Here is a 21,155-nt window from a genome sequence, read left to right as displayed (position 1 = left end):
CAGGAATAATAAATCTGAAAATATTTAGAGCATTAAAAGAAACAGTTCCACTTTAAATTATTTATTATGATACATGAGCCAGGAAGACTTTGAGAGTGCACAAATACTTTGTAGGCAAATTCTTGTTATACATTGAGCCAACCATTTTAATATTATTCAGATTTAAGATAGGATTGTGCAATAATGTTTGTATAAATACCACAATATATTTGTACAATAATGGGTCAGAATACAAATATGTGTTAATGGTTTTGAAAATCAGCAGAATTTGGCATTGAGAGAAATTTGGTATGGTTGGAAAATGGGGGGACAGAAAAGATTTTTAAGTGGAGATTTAGTAATTGAGAAAATATTTCATGTTTGCTTGTGTTCCTTGCTGTTAGCAGCAGATTATTGGCACTGAATAAAGAATAATTAATTTGCCACTTTCAGCAAAAGTAGAAGTAGGAGAACTTATAAACTTGTAAGGCAGTTAAGTCTTCAGGGATTTAATTACTTCTTTAGGTCATTATCAGTGTAAACTCAGGCAGTAATGAAATAGTTTTACAGAGCTGTTCTAATGTAGTTTTTTATTAACTTAGAGTGTTATGGAGCTTTGAAGAGCAATTTTTTGTAATCCTGGATTCTGATTTCAGAAAGCTGGAAGTTTCAGCATCCGAAATATTGCAGGAGAAGAAGAGTACCTTTGATTTTAGCTGTGAAACTGAAGTCAGAGACAACAGAGATAAAGAAAAACACTGGCTAAGTTGCAGGAAATGTGTTGCCTGTGTGAGAGTGTGAGCTGCTGGCTTTACCCCCACAGATCCTTCTGTTCCTGCTTAATTCTTCATTGCTAAATACACCTCTGGAATAAGAGTTATTTCATTACTTCTTCTGGCTGCCTTCTGTTCTTGTTATGTGTCTCCTGTTTCCAGCTGCTTCGCAGGGATGGTTTCGAAGTGATGGTCTGTCAATACACTTCAGATCTGCCTGCATTTAATTTTTAATTTGTGACCCCTTTGTGGCTTGCCTGCTTGTATTTTTGATGAGCTGAGATAAGGGCATTTTCCTCTGCCTTTGATTGTTCATGCATTACTGATGGCATGAACAGCCCCATGGCTGCCAGGGGAGGAGACTTCTGGGGCTGTGGTGCCATTCCAAAAGAACATTCACAAAACACAAGGAAAATGAGTGCACAGGCTGTGCTGCATGTCTCAGTGCATTCTGCTTCTTTTTAAGACATGAGGTGACTGTTAAAAGTCACTTTGAGGACAATAATAAGTAAGGTTGGTAATAACTGGGCTACCTGTGAGAAGCAAATGAGTGTTCAGTATATCAAAGCACTGTCCTGTGGTTCATGAGGTACTGGATGTTAGAATAGCTGGTTCTTTCTATTTGCAGCTTTGTTTTGATGTTGGGTCCAGCAAATGCCTGATTTTGTTTGGGTCTTGGATGCATGGACAAGTTTTTGGTTTAAGTAGCAGTGCTGGATGTGAAATGAAGATCATAATCACAGACATAAATGGAAAATGCTGTGTTTAAGATGTGAGTGTTGACAGTGGAGATGAGACTAAGCTGACACTGGTTTGGTTTGTTTACCATGATTAATACTTGTAGCTGTGCTTGGTTATGTATTTTGGAGAAGACCCTCTTTCAGGTGCAAATTTACTGACCCCTTTGGCTGAGTGCAGTAGAGATGAGTTGCATTTAACTGTGTGATTTCACAGCTACTTGCCCTGAACCTTTTTTCCTGCTCCTGTGAGTCACAGCACTGGTTCCTCCATTTCTAATTGTAAGTTTACCTGCTTCAGGAGTAAGAAGAAGTCCAGTGGGAAGAATGAAAACTTCCCTTACAGAAGTGTGTTATCTTGGCAGCGTTTGTTATTTATGAGCACCTGCTCTCCTGATATTTACTTACTGTAGTTTATCCAATAGTTCTGCAGATGGTGAAGTTGTCTGTGTAATGGAAGCAGCTGTTTGGGAACACAACAGCTTGTCAAATGCATTAATTGCATACACACACAGCTGTAAAGGAACTTTCTTTTTCAGGTGTTTAACAGCTCTCACCAAGCCATAACTGAAAAACACAGGAAGTTTATTTTATTGCAAGTAACAGCTAAGTGGTTTTTCTTCTTTGCTTTAACCTATTTTAAGTATCAGTAGAAATCGTGGAAGTCATTTGCTGCCTGTGGGGTGCATGGAGACATGCAGTAGCCATGGAACAGTATTTAGGTCTAGCTGATAAATTTCTTTCCCCCTCCTCTTCAATTTTATTTAAGAAAAGAAGTTATCTTTATTACAATTGAAGTGCTGCTTCCCAGAAGGATCCATATGTACCCTCTAATGTAATACTGAAGATATAATATTAGATAAGGTAAAAATGAGCTATCATTCTGCAAGGTTAATGCAGAGAGATTATTATGGGTAAGATAGGATGTGTGTAGATAACAGTAGTTGTTTTTCTCATGGGCTGTCTCTGTTGAGTCATTGCACTTGAATTCTGGGTTTAGTAGTTATGTACATCATGGCAGTTGATTTATTTTTTATTTTGTTATATACTGTTCTGTCTGAGCAGGTGCAATCTGAGATGACAGCAGCAGCCAGCAGGGCTCCTGGTCAGGGTGTGTGTGGCCTGATGCTGCCTGGAGCAGTCAGGACTGGGTCTGCAGAGGCTCTGCCTTACCCAGCTGCCTGCATCTTGCATTATCTTGGAATTCAAGGGGAATCACCATGGAGCAGAAGGCATCAGCTAAGCTTAGATTAAAGGAAGTTTTGGAAGTCACTTTCTAGACTGAAATACTGATTATTTGTTTTTCGGGTTTTTTTTAAGAGATGTGACCTCAGATTCGTGGTAGATGCTGCAAGAGCTCTCTTCTCTTGCTCTTCAGGATGGTTCTATGCCAGGGCCCTTGTGCCACCCTTCCCTGTTCCCACTGCTGCTTGTTTCCTGCACAAGATGACACCACCAACTCATGAATATCAGCTTCCTTTACTAAGCAACTGCCTGTTTCTCAATATTTATTCTCAATACTGGGTGACAAAGAGGTTTTGTAGGGGAAGAAAATACTTGTTGGTGCTGTGATTAATCCAATATCATACTTCCCCACACATGAAATGTTCAGTGAAGCTTTTGGTGGTGTGGTCACTTGATCCACCTACAGCAATGCTGGTGGTCAGAGCAGGTGCAGCTTTTTGGAAGCCAGGAGTGTCAGCTCGTTCTTTGAGTGGTGTAAACCTTGGGTTTCCATCTGCAGCTTCAGTGAGGTTATTTATGGCCTGCAGTGTGTACTTGCTCATCCTTTGCCCTTGGTGAAGTGTTCCATGCCCTCGCCCTGTGGGTGCCCGAGGCTGTGCCTGTTAAGGGGTTTCCACTGGAACAGAAAACAGTGTATTTTATGTCCACTGAGCAAGGAAAATGCTTTTTTGGGCAGGTTTCCTCTTTCTTGCTGGGATGCTGTTAAGTAGTTCATGCCCCACACTTGAGCTTTAACCCCTGTACAGGTTTTCTGCTTGTTTGTTGAGGTGAAGGGTGTGTGCAGGATGGGTCAACTCCCAAACCAGAATGACTTTCAGCCAGTGAAGGAAGGCTGTGTTTGTTGGAGAGCAGCAAACTCAGTCTCCCCTGCATTGCTGAGTGACAGCAGCATCAGCTGAGTTCACTTGTCAAGCAAAAATAGTCTTGTGCAAGTCATCTTTCCTTCTCCCCCTTCCTTTGCAGTGAAGGGTTTGTGTTCAGACCTTCAAGTAATTTTAACAGCAGTAGAAGTGGGGAAATTAAGAGCAGTTGTAGTCTTGAGCAGGTGATGTTATTTTTAATTTTTTCCTTGATTTTTAACTTCACTGAAGTGCAGTGTTGTATCCCCTGCTGTTTTCAGAGTTGCATTTATCCATGTGCTTTGCTCCAGTTCCAGCTCTTCTTGAACCCACGTGTGGGGGTGTGTAGGGGTGGTGGTATTGTTTTATCTTCATGAGATGCTGCTTACAAAACGTGATAACCATGGGATTGGGAAGGCTGTTTTCTACTGCTTCAAGCAGGAAGCAAAAAAATCAACTTTTCTGATTTAGTAACTTTTTGGAGAAGTAGGATTTATATCAAATTAGTTAATTTACTCATCTGTGAAAAAATTATTCTGGCACCTTGGATAAACTTTACAATATCTGTGAATTATAAGTTTTTTAAGTGAACAAAGCTGGACGGGAGTTGTCATAAATTTATTTGAAAGTAAGATACTGGGAATTACAAAATGAAAAAACATTACTGTTGATCTACATGTGGAAATAGGCTAAAAATATTTGGATTTAAATTTGTTGCTTCATAGCTTCCTCTTGTTTTTACATAAATTTAAAATCGAACTGTTAAGATTAACCATTAATGAGTTAAAATGATTTTCTGTCACATGACTGAAGAGAAAAGGTATAGATAGGATTTGTTTATTAAATTATTTTGATATGTTCCCTGATAAATTATTTGTATTAATTGTGTTTATTGTAGGGCTCAAAAAAAGCAATCAATAGAGCATGTAGAGAAAGACCAGACTTGCTACAGCTGCACTTGGTAGCTTAGTATTGATTAGACACAAATACTGAGTTTAATGACAATAAATGACATTAAATGTTAACCATGATAGTAGAGAAGCACTGCAGAACAGGAAAAAAAATCACTTCATCTTGATTGTAAAAGGATGTGTTCATCCCAAGGAACATTAATTTTGAATTTTGGGTGTGCTCAAACATTGTGACTTCATTGTAGTTTTACAGTAGCATGGACAATGTAACTGGATTTTTGTGTTGGTACTTCTTGGGAGTTTCAGGCAGGTGGCCAAAATGTCCTTTCAGGACTTTTTTTCCTACAAAAATGCAGCATTATAATACTGTGACATCCTGTTATGTGTTGATCCACAGATTCTGGTGCAGTCTGGTTTGTAAGAGCAGAATCAGATCTTCCTGGAGGGAGCTGCATTGGGAACTCCAGCTGTGGGCTCCTTTCCTGTGCACATCAGCCACAGGAATTTCTGTTCCTGTCAGTGGAGAAATGAGTGGCACAGACTGGTGGGTTTTGTACCCTGGACACAAAATAGGAGCTGGGCCACTTGGATTCTATTCCTGCTTTTCTCACTAATTGTTGTAACCTTGAACAGGACACACTAATTTTTACTGTGCCTCATTTTTGGTGCAGATAAAAGAGAATAATATCACTTAACCTACTTCTTGGGAGAGTTTCTAGTCTAAATGTGTCTCCAGTGCATTGGGTTTTTTGGACAGAAATGTTTTGTAGGTGCCAAGTATTATATAGCCAGTGACTAATGTTGTTTGCCTGGCAGTCTGGAAAAAAATGTCCTTTATGGGCTTTTAATTCTGTGTGCTTTTGGGTAAATATCTGGTGAAATGCCCTTGCTGTTCAGAATTACATTAATGTTCTGGTTTTTCTTTCTTTTTTTTTAGTATGACTGGGAAACAGGTGGTTACCTCTGTGCTTCCACCTGCTGCAGTTATTAATTACTGCTCAGTTGTCTGCCTGGAGAATACTGACTTTTTTTATTGCAGGGTTGATTTTAGTGACCAGCCATGGCAGGGATGGCAAATTCAGGTAGTGTGGAAATTATCCTCGATATTATAGTGATGGGGGGAAGAAGCACTGGAGAAGCTGTGATGAGGAAGAAAGTGCTTGTACCAAAATGTAATTTCAATAGTCCACATGTGCTTTAGTGGAGAAGGAAAAAGGTGGGATGTGAAATTTTTTCTGAGGGTCTTTGAGCTCTGCAATGATAGTTTAAAAAAAGGAAGTGAATATAGTGAGAAAATGGTGAAAACCATAAGGAAAACAGGGAAGCTTACAATAATAGCAACAGAAAAGGCAGAATCACCAGCTTGTGCTTGTTAGACAGGGTTTGTTTCCCCTGGAGATCCTGCCTCAAGCAGTGTCTGGGGCACGAGGGGTGGATAACATCAGTGATGTCTTCTCTTTGGAAAGGTATCTTCCCTCCTCAGCTGTGAGCTCCTGCAATCTTCAGCTCTTGGGCTCTCTCTTTCTTTGCCTTTGATGTTAATGTTGGTTTCTGACAAAAGTTCAAGCCAGGGCTATTGTAACTATTTTATTGTTAGCTATAAAAGTGGTTTTGACACCTGATAATGTGACTGAAAGGAATGAAAATTGCCAGTGTGTTTTTTTCCTTGCACTATGGAAAGTTATCGTGGCAGCTGAGAATTTCCTGCATCTGCTGACTTGTGCTACTAGGGAAGTTAGTTGAATTTATTTAACATTTTAGTAGACTGAGATTATTCTGGTTCTTCAGGAAGAGAAGAAGAGTTATGAGGAGTAACTTGTTGCTTAAAAAATGAGAAATAATTAGCCTTTTGTTCTGACTTATTTTTGCTGTGTAGTTTGAATGTTTTATGTCTGTGATCCTCCCAGAGTTATCATAGTAATAATTCACACCAGGATGCTGTTGTGAAATAAGGTTATGTGTCCAAACAGAATTGCCTTTCTTACTGAATTTTTTTTAGAATATTTTGTTTCTAATCTGAAGCAGCCTGAGAGCAATGTTATGGTGTTTTTTCTATTGTTGTGCCTAGTGTTTGTTATTATTCAACAGTATTTTTCAAGGCTCTGATCAAAATAATGCTGTAAGCAGTAGCAGTCTCAGTTTTCCTAATTATGGGAAGTGATCTATCAATAACACACTATTATAAATCACAGCCCCCTTGTCAGCTGGTGGGAATTATTTAATGCTTTGCAACACCTTTATTTGCTAATGAGTGGGTTTTTTCCCCTGTTTCTTTGATAAGTATTAATGTCCTAGCTGTTAGCCTATTTCAGGATGGAAATGATTTATGTGGCTCCCTTTTAACCAAAACACTTCTGCCCACTCCTGGTTCTTCCTCCTCTAACTCCTTCTTTCCCTCTGCAAGAACTCCTCATACATTTCATGCTGGATGGCTCAAATATGTAATTTATAAGACAGTGATCACTTTCCCTTTCTTAGTTGTGTAATGTGGTCATCAAATCAAATTAAAACTGCCTTGCTCTGTATTGAGTGCAGCTAAGCCAGGCACAGACACAGAAATGTGGCCTGGGTCTCTCACAGTACAGCCATCAGAGCAGCAGAAAGGGCTTTACTTGCAGAATCTGAGGAATGCAACAAAGTATAACTGGAAATCCGTGTTGTCTGGGGATTAATTGATGAATATGCAGGACTGCAGAGCAAGAACAGCTTTGAGAGAAAGCCAGCATTCCTTTGAATTTCCAGTTCTCTTCTGCCTCAGCTCTCCATGGCTCAGTCTGACTGCTGGTGAACAAGCCTGACCATCTCGTGGATGGTGCCACCATGAAAACACAAAGAATGTTTTCAGAGACTCAACGTCCTTTCTTGCTTTCTTTGAGGCAAATTAAAGATGTTTGTAGAGTATTCACTGACCTTCATATGAAGGACATTCAAGGAATATGAACACTAATATAAAATAACTGATGCAGGTGATAAAAATCCCACAGGTATTATTTGTATGGAAAAGATTTTTTTGTAGCTTCTAGAGGAAATCAAATAAAATGGAAAATTTAATGATGTCACCCTGTTGCTCTCTACTTTTGTTGTTGTCAGGTCTTTTATTGTGCCTGTTATTTGGGTTTTTTAATGCAGAAGTGTACTCATCTGTGTTCTTCTTTGAGTTCTCTTTTGAAGTTACTGAAGCTGCCCCCCCAGACAGTTCACAGTGGATTTATTTGTTTGAATTGCATATAAACAATGCTCAGTTCTTCCCCATTGTATCTTAATCTCATGCTGTTGATAATTGGGTAACAAAACATGGAGATGGTTTAACAGCTAATAAAATTGAGACTAGTCTGTGTAAGGAACTGTGTAAGCATATAATCAAAAGTGCATTTCTGACCACTGGTTGCTGCTTTGTGAAAATGTGCATTTGGCAGAAAGCTGCCAGCAGTTTTGTGTTCAGCAGGAGTTAATGCTGAGCTGCTGATGTTGAAGGTGTGTAAAGCAGAGGGTCTGTGGTGACCCTTGAAATCTCTTGGGGTCAATGCAAACTGGTTTCTATTTTCCTGGGAGGGAAAAGCAATCCTGCCCTGGGCAGAGGGTGGTGATTTGTGGCTGTGTGACAGCTGAAGAATGTGGATAAGAAATGACAGATGATTACAGACATCAGGACCATTACTGGAGAAGAGCTGTAGGCTGTGTAGCTCTGTGCCTGCTGCCAGGCTTCTTGAGCAGTTCCAGAACCATGTCTTGGCTCTCTGGAATCTCAGTGGTGCCATGGTTGGGCTGGTTTGGGGGTTAATAGGAAAAAGAGAAGAGACCAGAATATGATCATTACACTCAGAGCTGCTTCCTCCCAAACCCATTTGCTGCTGGTGTATTTTCTTGGTATGAGCTAGCATTTCAATCTACTAGAGCTGTCAAATCCTGAAGTTCTGGAAATAAAGACACTTATCAGTACATGTTATCATGTCCTTTGCTGATACAAGATTAGCCCAAGCATTTATAGCAGTTCATTTAATCTAATTTTAAAGTGCCTGAATGTAATGATTCTTGAAGAAGAAACAAAAAACATGAATAAATCTTTTAACCACTGACACTTGTTCAGTTACAGTATGTGTGGAAAAAGATGTCCTCTGAATTAATAAAAGAAGATTTAATGAAAGCTGATTGATTCTACCAGGTGCTAGTCATTCACATTTTTGATCTTTTCAAAGAAAGATCAAAAGTTTCTGTGTCCTGAGCAGCAGTTACCTTGTTGTGCTCTTTTGTGAATGTCTTGGCTTAGTATAAAGCATTCAGTCATGCTTTGGAGCTGCACTGAGTGTGCTGAAAACTTAAGCCCTTGAGTTAAAATGCCTAAATCTGGACTGGGTGAGCAATCTGAGAGGAGAAATGGCACATGGCTGCTGTTGCATGATTGCCTGGTCTTCTAGAGAGTTAAAAATGCGTTTCTTGGGGTGTACATTTTTTTATATGCTCATGAATTTGCTTCTTCTCAGATACCTCTTCTTCAAAAGCCCATCTGCTGAGAAGCTGACAGTAGTAACTAATATCCTTATTAGATGGAATTAGCATGAATCATCATTATGAGAAGTAATGACCATGTTGAAATGCTGAGGGTATTTTCAATATTACCTCAGACTTGGTTGGCAAGCAGGGTATAATGGCTACATCTTACAGCACATAATGAAATCACAGAGGTCTTTGATGTTCAGAGCTGTGCTTTACAACAAATGGTTCTATTCAAAACCAGCAGAGTCTTGATTAATTTGGTTGTTGTATCTGGATTCTCTAAGCTCCTCTAACTGGTAGTGGCAGAGTACTAAAGGTGCTCTGTGTACTGCATGGGCCATTAGACACAAAGGAATTGTATCTCGATGTGACATTTTGCAGTATATTCTAAAATAGATGTATTTACTTCTCATTACATGAAACTGCAATTCCTAGGGAAATCAATATTGAAAATACCCACTAAAAGCCTCCCAGGATCTGCAAGTATGCACAAAAAGGAGCTGGATGCATGTGCTATTACCCACAAGTGGTGGGTTAAAGTGAATTATTTTAATCTTTTCATGTCAACATCAATTCAGTGTATTTTCCTTATTGCACCAGCCCGTTACTGCTACAGAAGATGTAGAGGATGTGGACTGGAGCAGCAAGAGTCCTCAGGTGTCTTTAAACTGTTTTAAGCTGCCCATGGTTTGAAAATATTCAAGAATCTGTGATATGAGCTGTTTGACATTTTTCCTATTCCAAATGCTCAAAGGAATAAATCTACATAAAGAGTGTTAAAATGAGAGAGTCTTTGCGACAACGTCTGGATCTCAGAATGTTACTTTATTTCTCTTTTGGCTGACCACCATGATAAAACAGCTGAATCAAATACATTCTTTTATGTATAAAATACATTTTTTGGGTTTTGACAGCTTGTTTCCAGTTCTAGTCTAATTCAGTTTGAAACAGCTGTTCCTGATCTCTGCAAAACAGTTTTCTGATGGAAATCATGACATTCTCAACTACTGCAGCGTTACTGGGCTCTGTCTCATTTCAGATGGTGGCTTTTCTTTATGGAAAAAGAATTCCTCATTCAGAGAATATGTCACTTTTGTATCAAATAAGCTGCAGTTAAAAAGATAATGGTTTCCTCCTCCCTCCGAGGTTACCCCTCAGTGAGGGTGGATATATGTTTCTCTTTTGAGAAAAAACATCCCTGTGTGTTTTACCATTAGTTAGATTTTTATTCTGATGTTCCCTGCCCTACCCATCTGCTTTCAGTTGGGTTCTATTTAGAGTCTTCTCTGCAGTTGTCTCTGCACTCAGACTTAACAAGTTCTCTGCTTTGCCGTCTGCTTCAGTTTTACTCTGGAGTCAAATCTTGTATTTTCAGAATTTTCTGTGTAGCATTTTCAGTTTGCTCAGTGCCATCTTTTCCCACCCCCCCCCCTTTTTTGTTTTTTGGCTGCACTATTTGATGCTTCTTCCAAAGCTGTTTGTAGAAATTTCATAGATCACAGAGCTGATCAAGTCTGTAAGCTCTCTTGTGCCTGATGAAGCACCAGCTAACCTTTCATTTCCAATTTTCTGGTTCTTTTGGACACCCTGCATGTAATATGGAGTGAAGTTAAAAACTTTCAGCTTAAAAGAACTTGCTGTGTAGCTGACTCTGTGAACACGAGTGTGTGATGTGGACTTCCCAGAACGCTTCTGAAGGGGAGGATGAAGATTTTGGGAGCAGCAGCATTGCCAAGTTTGTCATGGGACTGGAGAGATCCATCCTCCTCTTTCCTCTGGCCTTAGCTTGCTGGATGAGTTTTCACAAGTGTCTTTGTTGTGTTTGTCTTTTTCCATCTGTAAAATATCTAACTCTAAAATAAGGGTTGTGCTACAGAGTGAGTGCTCAGAGAAATCTGAGGGAGATACTGCACATGAACATCTTACTGCACCGACAAACACCATCCTGAAGTCTCTTTTGGGTTGTTTTTTTATTTTAAAGGACAATTTATCAACTGAAATAAAACTCTCATCCAACACAACAGGAAAGCTTTAAAGCTTTACTTCCTAAAGAGCTGTTAAATATGTTTTCTGTTCCAAATTCAATGTTTTGCCTGGCAAATACTTTGGAGTGTTTGTAGTTTCCCTTGTATTTATTTTTTTCCCACAGTCTAAAAAAGCAGGCTTGGGGCTGCATTAGGATTAAGTGAGATTAGAAATATCTTCTTTCCATCTCTCTTGTGTACCTCATATGGATACATCCTGATTGTATTGATATTGCATTCATCCTGCAAGAATCTAAGACCTTTAGTGTCTGCTGATGCTGCAGTTTTGATAGTGTGTTTTTCTTGCAAGGAAAATCAATTCAGACAAATCTTGATAACTTTTACAACAAAATAAAATGACTGTGCCAGGCATGGGAAGTTTTTTCAGCATGGGCATGCTCTTAGATCACACACAGGGTTGTTCCAGCAGAATCGATTGGTTGATCTACTAGATTTAAAGGTCAACTGTAATCACATCTCAGGAAGATTGAAGAAGATATAAAATTGCTACTGTGCTTTTCTGGGTCACATACCCACTTGTGGTGCTCTTTGCTTTTCCCCTGTACATCTTCATTTACTCAGCCAGGGCATCAATACAGAAAGGGCACAAGTCAATGCGCTCGCTTTCTGCTGTCGATGAGGGAGATACTTAGTTGTTATTTCCTCCAAGCCAATACTTCCCTCTGGAAGAGCTGAAGCAGAGAGGATTTGGAAGGAACAAATCTCTCTTCCAGGGAGAAGCTGTGAGGAGAGCTGCAGTTTGGCTGTCTTTTTAGATAGTCCACACAATTGCTTGAGCTGATGCATCCCAGGGATGATTTTGTCCCTTCAAAGAGCAGCGCAGGTGCAGAGTCAGCAAAACTCCCTTTCATGTGTGGGACCTTCAAAAGAACTTCTCATTGCTCCTGTTTTATGCTGCACTTGGTGTCGTATAGATGTACATACAGACCAAGCAGCTGTGGAATATTCTGGTTTGTAAACATGGTGTTTCAAAGTGGCATTTCCATGTAATAGGCAACAATATCTGCGCGCACAGGTCAATAAATTTCCTGTTAATTTTTTTGCAAGAGCCCAAGTAAAACAACTGTCTTGCAATAGAACATTGCATGAATTAAAAGCAGCAGGGACATGGAATATTCACCTGCTTGGGTAAAATTAATTTTCCCTGCAAAGTAAAAGAGTCTTGAAATGAAAAGGGGGTTGATGGGGCGAAAGAAATTTAATTTAGGTTGATAAACCAAAACACATTACTGTTAAAGTTTGTTCCCTCATGTACCATATTCTTGCTATTTCAGTTTGATAGGACTTCATTAATGAAGTTTTGCTCTTTTCTGTACTGATAAACTTCTGTGGATCTTCCGTGGAATAAGAGAGAAGCTTAAAATGGAATAGACTTCAATGGCATGGGAACTGTTCCTGAATCAGAGAGCAGAGCATTGCAGATACTTTTAGCTAATCTTTAATCAAATTTCAAAGTAACTTTATGGGGTTTTTTTGGGGTTTTGTTTTGTTTTGTTTTGTTGTTTGGTTTTTTTTTTTTTTGTGGCTAGTAAATGCATGTTTGCTGATGGTCAGGCTATGAAAAGGGTTTTGTTGTGTTAGCAGAACACAGAAAAATTATTCTCTTTGAGAGTCACAATCCTTCAAAAAATCTGTTGTAGGTCATGTTAACTGTTTTACAAAGGTTATTTGCAGTAGAACTCTGTGAGCCTAAATGAACTCAGAGAGTACTGTCCTTAGTGCATTTTCATATGTGCTAACTTGCAAAATGTAGTAATTCCCAGATGGATGGAAATCAGGGTCTGTGGCTTTTCTCTAAGCATCCATGACCTGTTTTTAAAGCAGACATGGACATACAGCAGTGGCTGAAGGCTCTGCTTGAGTGGGCTGAGGAGACATTTATTGTGCATTTATTTAAGGTGCCCTTTTTCAGAGATTCTTGCTCTGCTGGCTGCCTAAATTCAGTCTGTGTTTTGCTTTGTCAGCCACTGTGAAGTCTGGAAAACTAATGTCTCATGTTCACTACTCTTATGGCAAAGATGGAAAAGGTTTTTTTCCTGAATAAATAATGGACCAGGGAAAGTTTTCAGAGACTTGCATGATCAAACTGGAGTAGCAGCACGTCCTTTGTGGTTTTCTCAGTGGCTGATAAAGTCAAACATGCCTTGACTGAGTGATTTGGTTTTTCTTTCCTTGCAAGTTGCTTAAATCTATTTATTTTTTTAACCTTTGCTGATGTTTGTTTGTCTTCATTAAAAGGGTACTTAGGGAAACAATGAATCTTGTAAAGGGCAGAAGTAGTTTAAGAAGGGTACTGCGAATGCACTTATTAATTTCATGTCTGCAGTTGGATGTCATCCTGACCAGTAGGTTAGAAAGATTTTGCAGGAACTTCAGAGAGGTTGAAAACAAAAATCTGTGACATGTTCATGAGGTTTTCAGGCTGCAGGGAATTGTCAGGTTATAAAAGAATGCTTCTATGTGAAAGGAAGTTTGCAAAGTCAGAAAAACCTGTCAGTGGGCTTGTTAGTGTCATGTAAACTTTATGCCTTTTTCTCTTCTTGTTTTTCCTTCAAATTACAGGACTTTATATCCCTTCTTTCTTCAATTTGGTAATTGTAGCAGCAGATGCTGCTTGGAATTGAAACAGTTTAATATATGATCCATCAGTTGCCAGAATAAAATACGCATTAGAAAAGGAGAAGAATAATCCCTTTATTATCAAGAGTACTTGAACAAAGGTGTTTAATCAATCTAAATGTTTGCTTTCTTGAGAAGAGCAATGCCAGTGGCCACAGTCCTGCCAGGAGGATGCTGGGACTGTGCACTGCAGGTTCTGTTCTAATTCTTGTACAATGTCTCAGGTTTAAGTCTGGAAAAAGAGAAATGTATTTGAAAGCATCTTCCTTAAAAAGAACTTGCTTTGATTTTCTATTTGATTATTACTTTAAAGAACAATAACATTTGGTTACTCCCTGAGAGTGATGATAAACTTGTGCTTTTGACTTTTACAAGCCTACCCCAAGTTCAGGCAGTTGTGTGCTCCTGCTGAATCCTAAACCATTTGTAAAACTGTGTGCAGAGGCCTTTTACCAACATCAGCAACTGTGTCAGTGGGTTTTGATTTAAGAAAAATAATAGACATATTCTACAGTAAAACACTCATTTTGGTGGATTTTTTTTTAAATTAAAACAATCCTCTAGGTGAAACAGGAATATGTCAGCATAATCTGTAGCTGAATAGCATCACCTGTCATGGTGTGCAAGGCAAGATGATATTTTCTCTGCTAAATCCAGCTACTGAGCTTGCCCTTTAAACAACCTGATTTATCACAGGAAACTTGCAGAGGAAGAAGGATCTTATGCTTGACTTTAAATTGAGGCTTTCACCTGTGTTCTGGTTCCATAGTGAGTATATATTTATTTTAAGAGGTTCTTACGGTCAAAGAGTTTATAATGTTTTGGCCTTTCTGAAAAGTTTTGTGCTAGATTTTTAGCTTATTTTAACTCCTTGCATAACTGGTATATTGCTTAGTCACGATGGCCTTGAAATGCAATATTTTAAAAAAATGAGTCTGAGGTCCTTACGCATTTGTCGAGAACTCCTTCGCCCTCTCTTCCTGTGTTGATGTGTTTGCTGATGAGTTCCCTGCCATTGCCTCTGGGTTTGTCCTCAAGCCTCAAACAGGGCCATTTCCATTTGGAAATTCTTGTCTCCTCCAACATGGAGTTGGAAACTTCCTTTGGCAAATTCTGGTTTTGTTCCATGTAAATAAGTGCCAGAAAGAAAAGCAAACCCTAAAACCCCCTCAGCTTGGTAATGCTGCCCGGTGCAGTCTGTGCCATCTCCATGGTTTTGAGCCTTCATTATGCAGCTTGCACTCCACACACTTTTATTTAAAGCAGAGCTAAAAGTAGAACTAAATAGCTGACGTTCGGAGCCGTTGGGTGTGATGCAGAATTCCTGGGAGGGGGCCGGGACAGGAAGAGGAGCTCTGCTCCTGCCGGGTGGATGGAGCTCAGTTATTTGCACAGATCTGTCTGTGCAGGACTCTTGGAAAAACTCTGAAGGAGCCCACGCTTTATCATGGAATATAGGCCAACTGTAATAAGAACTTCTGTTTTCTTTTACTCTCGTTTACTTATCTTTTGTTTTATCCTCTGAAATGATGGAATTTGCTTTGCTGTGGCTGTTACAGCCAGGCAAACTATTGCTGCTGAGCTCTTGCAGCATCCCTGTGCTGACTGCTTTTCATGGAGCCATCTCCATATTGCAGAGCCATCTGTTTTCCTTACTGTCCAGGCATTGGGCTCGGTAGTATAAATTACTGACTGCTCCTCAGCTTTCAATTGTTCCTGTTTGTTCAGTGTGCCTCCAGCAAGGTTTCAGCTCTCCAGCACCATTTTTTAAGTTTTTCATGCTCTTTTATGTTTTTGTGAATGCCTCAGGCAAAAACTATAGTTGAGTGAATTGTCAGTTGTTCATGTTGCTGAATTACTGGCTTGATAAAATAAACTTTGTGAGGTAGGTAGGTAGGTAGTGTCCTCATTAAAAAAGATTTTGTAGCTGGAGAAGTGATGGAAACAAGTTCAAAAATCATCATTTGTGAGAAGCAGTGTCTGGCTCCCCCACCGCCCCAGTTTCCTTAAATGCACACCAGTTTGTCATATTGCTGGTGCTCTGAGCTCATACAGAAAGATCCTTTTTGGTTGTGTAAGTACATGCACTGCTGAAGAGTTGAGAATACTTCTAGAAAACTTAATGCTGAATTTATCAGCTCATGTCTACTTCAAATTTGTATTTGTAATGGAAAATTCCAACTGTAACTGTGATGTAAGTTGCATTGGGTTTTTTTAATGTGATTTCCTCATCTGTTTTCAGGACCAAAAGATACAGGTTTGGGTTTTGTTTTCCTTTTTCTTACATGTGTGATGAATTTTTACATTCCCACTTGCAGTGGTTCTCCAGTGTCCTGCACCCACAGTGCTGCAGTGATAGGCCCCATCCTGTGCTCAGTTCCATAGGGAGTTTGCTTCTGGCCAGCTCAGAACTGTTGGAGAAGGAGTTACTTTAGGTTTTGAGATGAGGAAAAGAAGACTAAGTGAGAATATAAGGTATTCTGTGTCTGTTCAGGACTGGCAAGCTTTGGAAAGTGGCAGACCATATATATGGGATGCATTGAGGTTTTTATGGGAAGCAGTCAATAGGATGAATTTGAGACCAGTGCAGGGTGTTGCTGAAATTTTGGTACCACACAAACTATGTGTAGGGAGGTCAGTGCTGTTTCCCAGAGCCAGATATTGTGATGATTTTTTTTTTTATTTTCCTGCCTTTTATTTTTTCTTGATACTGGGGAACATTCAGAAAAAAATGCCCGTAGTATTCATTTCTTTTGTAGGGGCTTGTAGGCAGCATGGCCTTGAGCAGAGATGGGTGAAGTAATTAAAACAATCACAGATAGTTGTTTATCTTAAGACTGAGGGAGAAAACTCAGCCTTGGTTGAATGAAGCATTGTAAAAGCATTTTCTATTCAAATCCAATGTTATTCCCTCGCTTGTTGTGCTCTGGTCATTAGTGCTTTTAATTTACTTTCCAGTGAATGTGCCAGATGAGCCACTGTGAGCAGCCACATTCCTGTTTATTTTTCTGATGATGGCCATCTGAAGCAATAGATTGATGTCTGCAATTTTTACTTCATTAGTAATGAAGTCCACAAAACAGTGAGAGAAATGTCGGTTTACTTGGTGCCTTGAACTGAGGTACTGATAAACTGCTGGGCTTTGATCTGGTAGGATTTTCATAGTGATTATCAAGATACAGAAATAAGGTATGTCCAGGTTTAAATGAGGATCTGAAATGTCTGTGGGCTAGATGGCCAACATTTAAGTAGTAATTGGATTGTTGAAGAGTGCCTGCAAGACAGCCAGTGCATGGAAAATCAAATATATGTCAGTCTCCTTTGAAATCCATGAAAAATAATAATTTCTATTTTCCTGTAGCTTTAACTGTGTCCCACAGCAACATAAAAATGGCTCAGTCGCCAAGTCTTAAAACCCAGTGATAACACCAGTGCAAATTCCTGGCTAAGTAATGAATCCCTAATGTTTGTAATTTCCAGAAAGTATTTTCCCGATTCTGTAGTGGCAGTCAGTGTTAGGAATCCTGTAGGGCTCGTGTGGGTGGGGACATTTTTTGCTCAGTACAGTGACAGCTGCAAGTCTGGTCTTCAGAAACCTGGGTTTGGCCCTGAGTATGATTCTCCTTCCCCTCTGTTCCTATTTTGAGCCCAGTAAAAAGAAGCATATGTTTTCTTGCATCAGCTACCTCGGTGTTACCTTGTGAGGCATGACAAGGTCATGTGTTTGTATGGCAAAAGAGGAAATCTCAAATTGTCTTTGAGCTGTCTTAGAACTGCTTTTTTCTTGTGATATATTAAAGATTTCCATGATGTACATGGTTAAATTTTGATTCATGTAGGTATGCATGTGTTGATGCTACAGTGCTGCTCCTGAAATTGGTACTGTTATATTATTAATATTGCAGATCATGCCAAGGAGGTGTCTTGCATTTAATACAGAACATAAGAAGGTTTGCCTACCCCATATGAAAATCTCAAATTGGAACTGAAGATGCTATAAAAATTTAAAAGGAACAAGGTCAGCCTGAAAATTGCATATTTTAAAAAGCAGAAAATCATCTATTTTTAACAGCAAATTTCCTTACCTGTTAGTACCTTTACTAATAACATTTTCAGTTATTAACACTTGAAAATGGTTTAAAGCATCATTTTAATTGTAAAACTACCTAGTTACCATTTGTCTAGTGCTCATTAATATGGGATTTTCTAGTTGAGAGGTGTGAGAACTGAGCCAGAAGCATTTGGGTTCCTGTGCTCCTTCTGTATGATCAAACAATTCAATTTATTCCACTCATGAAAGAAAAGATAATGGTGGGGTCACCGGCTTTTTACCAACATCTACTGGGGGGAAAGTGGGTAAGAGGAATCTTCATTATAGCAAACAAACAAAAAAAATCAGTAATTGAAAATAAAAGTTTAACAAATTTGGACTGCTGCTGAGGTGGATGGTTTAAACACCTGTGGTAATTAAGCATGGGAAGAATTGGAGAGGAATAGTCTGGGATCTGTCTGAAAGTTCAGTAACTTTTAATTTTTTTAACTTGATTGTAGAGAATATCTGGCAGGATGTGCTTTGTTTCCAATTAGTGGCCGGTCCAGACAGAAAGTTACAATTAACTGCTCCAGACTAATCCTTTATTTCGAGTGATAGAAGTGGGGATAGAAATTCCAACATTGCCATGACCTGGCTGAAAGCCTCCTCTGGCTGCTTCAAAGACTTGCTCAGCACCTGACTGCAGTCATTATCTATGGAAACTCTACTACAAATATAGTAAATATGTAGTAAAAACATTTAGTGATCTTAAAAATCTGAGATTCCTCAGATCCACGCCCAGCATGAGTGGAATAAGAATTGTGAAGGTAAATTTAACAGTATTTGTAAAGAAGCAGAATAAAGCAGGAAAATATGGTAGAAGGCATCTGAGAGGAGAAGTGTGGGCATTGTGTGAGATCCTGCAAATAACATTCTGTGCATGAAAACGGTGCTGAGTAACTGCCTCTTCATCCATGAGATCCTGCAGACTGTTATAATTGGAGGTCTGGAAAGAAGCACATAATGAAAGTCTGAATCCTTAGCACAGGCAGACTGATTTAGATTGCACAGGCATTATGAAGCATTTCCTCGTTACGGAATTCTTCATTTGTAACCTTAATTTTAATGTAACTTTTTTAGCATACCTAAAAATACATGAAAAATACTACTTTTCTCCTCAAATACACAACGTTTCTTGGGTCAGCACAAAACCTCCCACCTCCCTGTAAAACGGTGTGTTATAAATACCTAAATAAATACAATCAACAGCTTTTGGAGAGGATATCTTCCTTTTGGTTCCAGCGAGAGAGGAGTAAATAAAGTAATTGATGTGCCCTGTTAGCTGTTGAGCAAATTTCACGTCCAAGTTTCGTGTGGTGTCTTTCCTTTGGCATGCAGAGAGAAGCAGAGGATTTTAACACCTCGCCCACAGCATCCACCTCCTGACAGCAAAACTTGTCAATAGAGAAGCATTCAGCACTTCATTATTTCTACAACCTGAGCGCATTTGCAAATTAATTGATGTGTGGGAGGAAAGGCATCTGCTATTGTAGAAGCCCTTAACTGTTGCAGCAAAACTAGAAATAAACTGGTTAGCTGTAGTGAGCTGATATGCTGCTGCAGGTGTTGGAGCCTCTAAAGTAGATCTTGTCCTTTTTTCTTTTTGCTTTTGATATTTAAAAAAACCCAAACAACCCAACCCCAAACTTCTCACTGAATTATGACCATGGAAACACCACCACAGTAAAGGTAATATCTTGTATACTTCTATATGGTTGCTAGTAAGTAATTTCATATTTCTTGCTGGCTCAGCACCAAAAGAGAGTTTTAATTAGGCCTGTAATGAATGACTGGGAGCGTTTTAAAGGCTATTAATCTTGTGGTGTAATTGAGTTAATTATAATATCATTATAAGCTCCCATGAAAATAGGATGAAGTGTATTCCATTTGTTTTACTCTTTAAGTTATTTCTGAGGTCCCCCAGCTTCGTCTCAAATGCTCCCACTGCAAGTCTCCAGCAGAGAAAACTGTAACAGCATTTCGTGTGTCATTGCACCAAACCTTCTGTTGTGCATCATCCCAGGCCTGGGCTCTCTGAGCTGCCCCTTTTCTGTAGCTGCAGGTATCTCCTTGCAGTGCAGAGTGTCTTTAATTTGCATTTCCCAGAGTAGTATTTCCTTGTTTTTCCAGTTTCCTATCAGTAACTCACCCGAGTGTGGCAGATGAGAGTAAGAATATGTGATCTATTTTCAGAAATAAAGATTACAGCAGCTTTCGAACTGTTACTCTTTGTGCTGTGGCAAAAAAATGTGTAGCAAAAGAGGTGTTTTTTTGCAAAGCATATGGCTCTTCACTCGTTCAGACTACTGTAAGTTTGGGATTTGGTTGTAAAACATCTCTGTGCTTTTTGCACTCTCTAGTCAGAGTGTGACATCTCCAACAGATGGACACATAAACTTTCCATAATCCACTTCTTTCCTTTCAGAAGAGGAGATGAGATTCTCATCTGTAAAAGTTGTGGAGGAAAACCTAATCTGTCGAAATCTGTTGTGTGCATAGATGTGGGGATGTGAAGATGTGGTGGATACACAGCTCAGCACGGGAGCTCCTGCTGTTCCTGGGGCTCTCTGTCTGCAGTGAGGTCAGCCCTGCTTTTGTACTTCAAACCTCCCTAGGGCGCTTTCCAGGGAGGTTCAGCTTGGACATGAGGAAGGATTTGTTCACAGAAAGGCTGCTCAGGCATTGGAAGGTGAAGTCACCATCCCTGGACACCTCTGGTTTAGTTGTCACCAGATTGGGCTGATAACACCATCCTGTTTTGCAACCCTGCATTGTCAGGATTGTCTTGGTTTAATGGTTTGAAAGCCTACAACCCAGAGTTTCCAACCTTTACCCTGCTGGGATGGTAGAACTACCTTTTTTCTTTCAGGAACTTTGCTGGTCACACTTTTATGTTTTCCATCCTCTTGACTATAACAGATTTTGTAAATAGTTTAGAAATGCCAACTTGTGATGTATGGGCCTCTTTAACATTTCTTTGATTTATGTGCACTATGCTGGAAAAAAGCAGAGGAAGCATATTATTCTGGAAAAGAATGTTGCCAGTCTTCCATTTTTTCAGTCTTAGTTAAAAGCTACACTTTTATCAATCAAACCTGATAGATTCTTTTTGCATTCCCAAAAACATTCATAACTTAATTCTTTGATGTCTGAAGAGGTAATTTGCCTAAGACTTTTATAAATGTCCACTTATTTTTTGGATGTCTGTCTTTTTAATCTGATTTTTCAGAATTTCCAGACACCTGTGGTGATTCCAGGGTTTGTCTCCGTAAAAGTCCCTAGTGTTACATGGGAAGGATGAGAGTTAAAACCTCTTACTTTAATTAGTGATAGCAATGACCTTAAATTTAAGATTTGCTCTTATTTGTGGATGAATATTTTCTGTGGGTTACTTCATAGTGTCTAGAAAAGATGGATAAA

At 39.3% G+C, this 21,155-nt stretch overlaps 1 protein-coding gene across 4 annotated transcripts in view; it reads left to right on the top strand.

Moving 5' to 3' along the window:
- The window catches only part of MED27 (mediator complex subunit 27), an 84,623-nt gene that overhangs the window by 3,889 nt on the left and 59,579 nt on the right, over nt 1-21,155 (top strand). The gene's annotated exons all lie outside the window — the stretch shown is intronic.

This window comes from Passer domesticus, chromosome 18 (assembly GCF_036417665.1).
Source record: "Passer domesticus isolate bPasDom1 chromosome 18, bPasDom1.hap1, whole genome shotgun sequence".
NCBI lineage: Eukaryota > Metazoa > Chordata > Aves > Passeriformes > Passeridae > Passer > Passer domesticus.
This window is presented reverse-complemented; position numbering and strand designations above follow the sequence as displayed.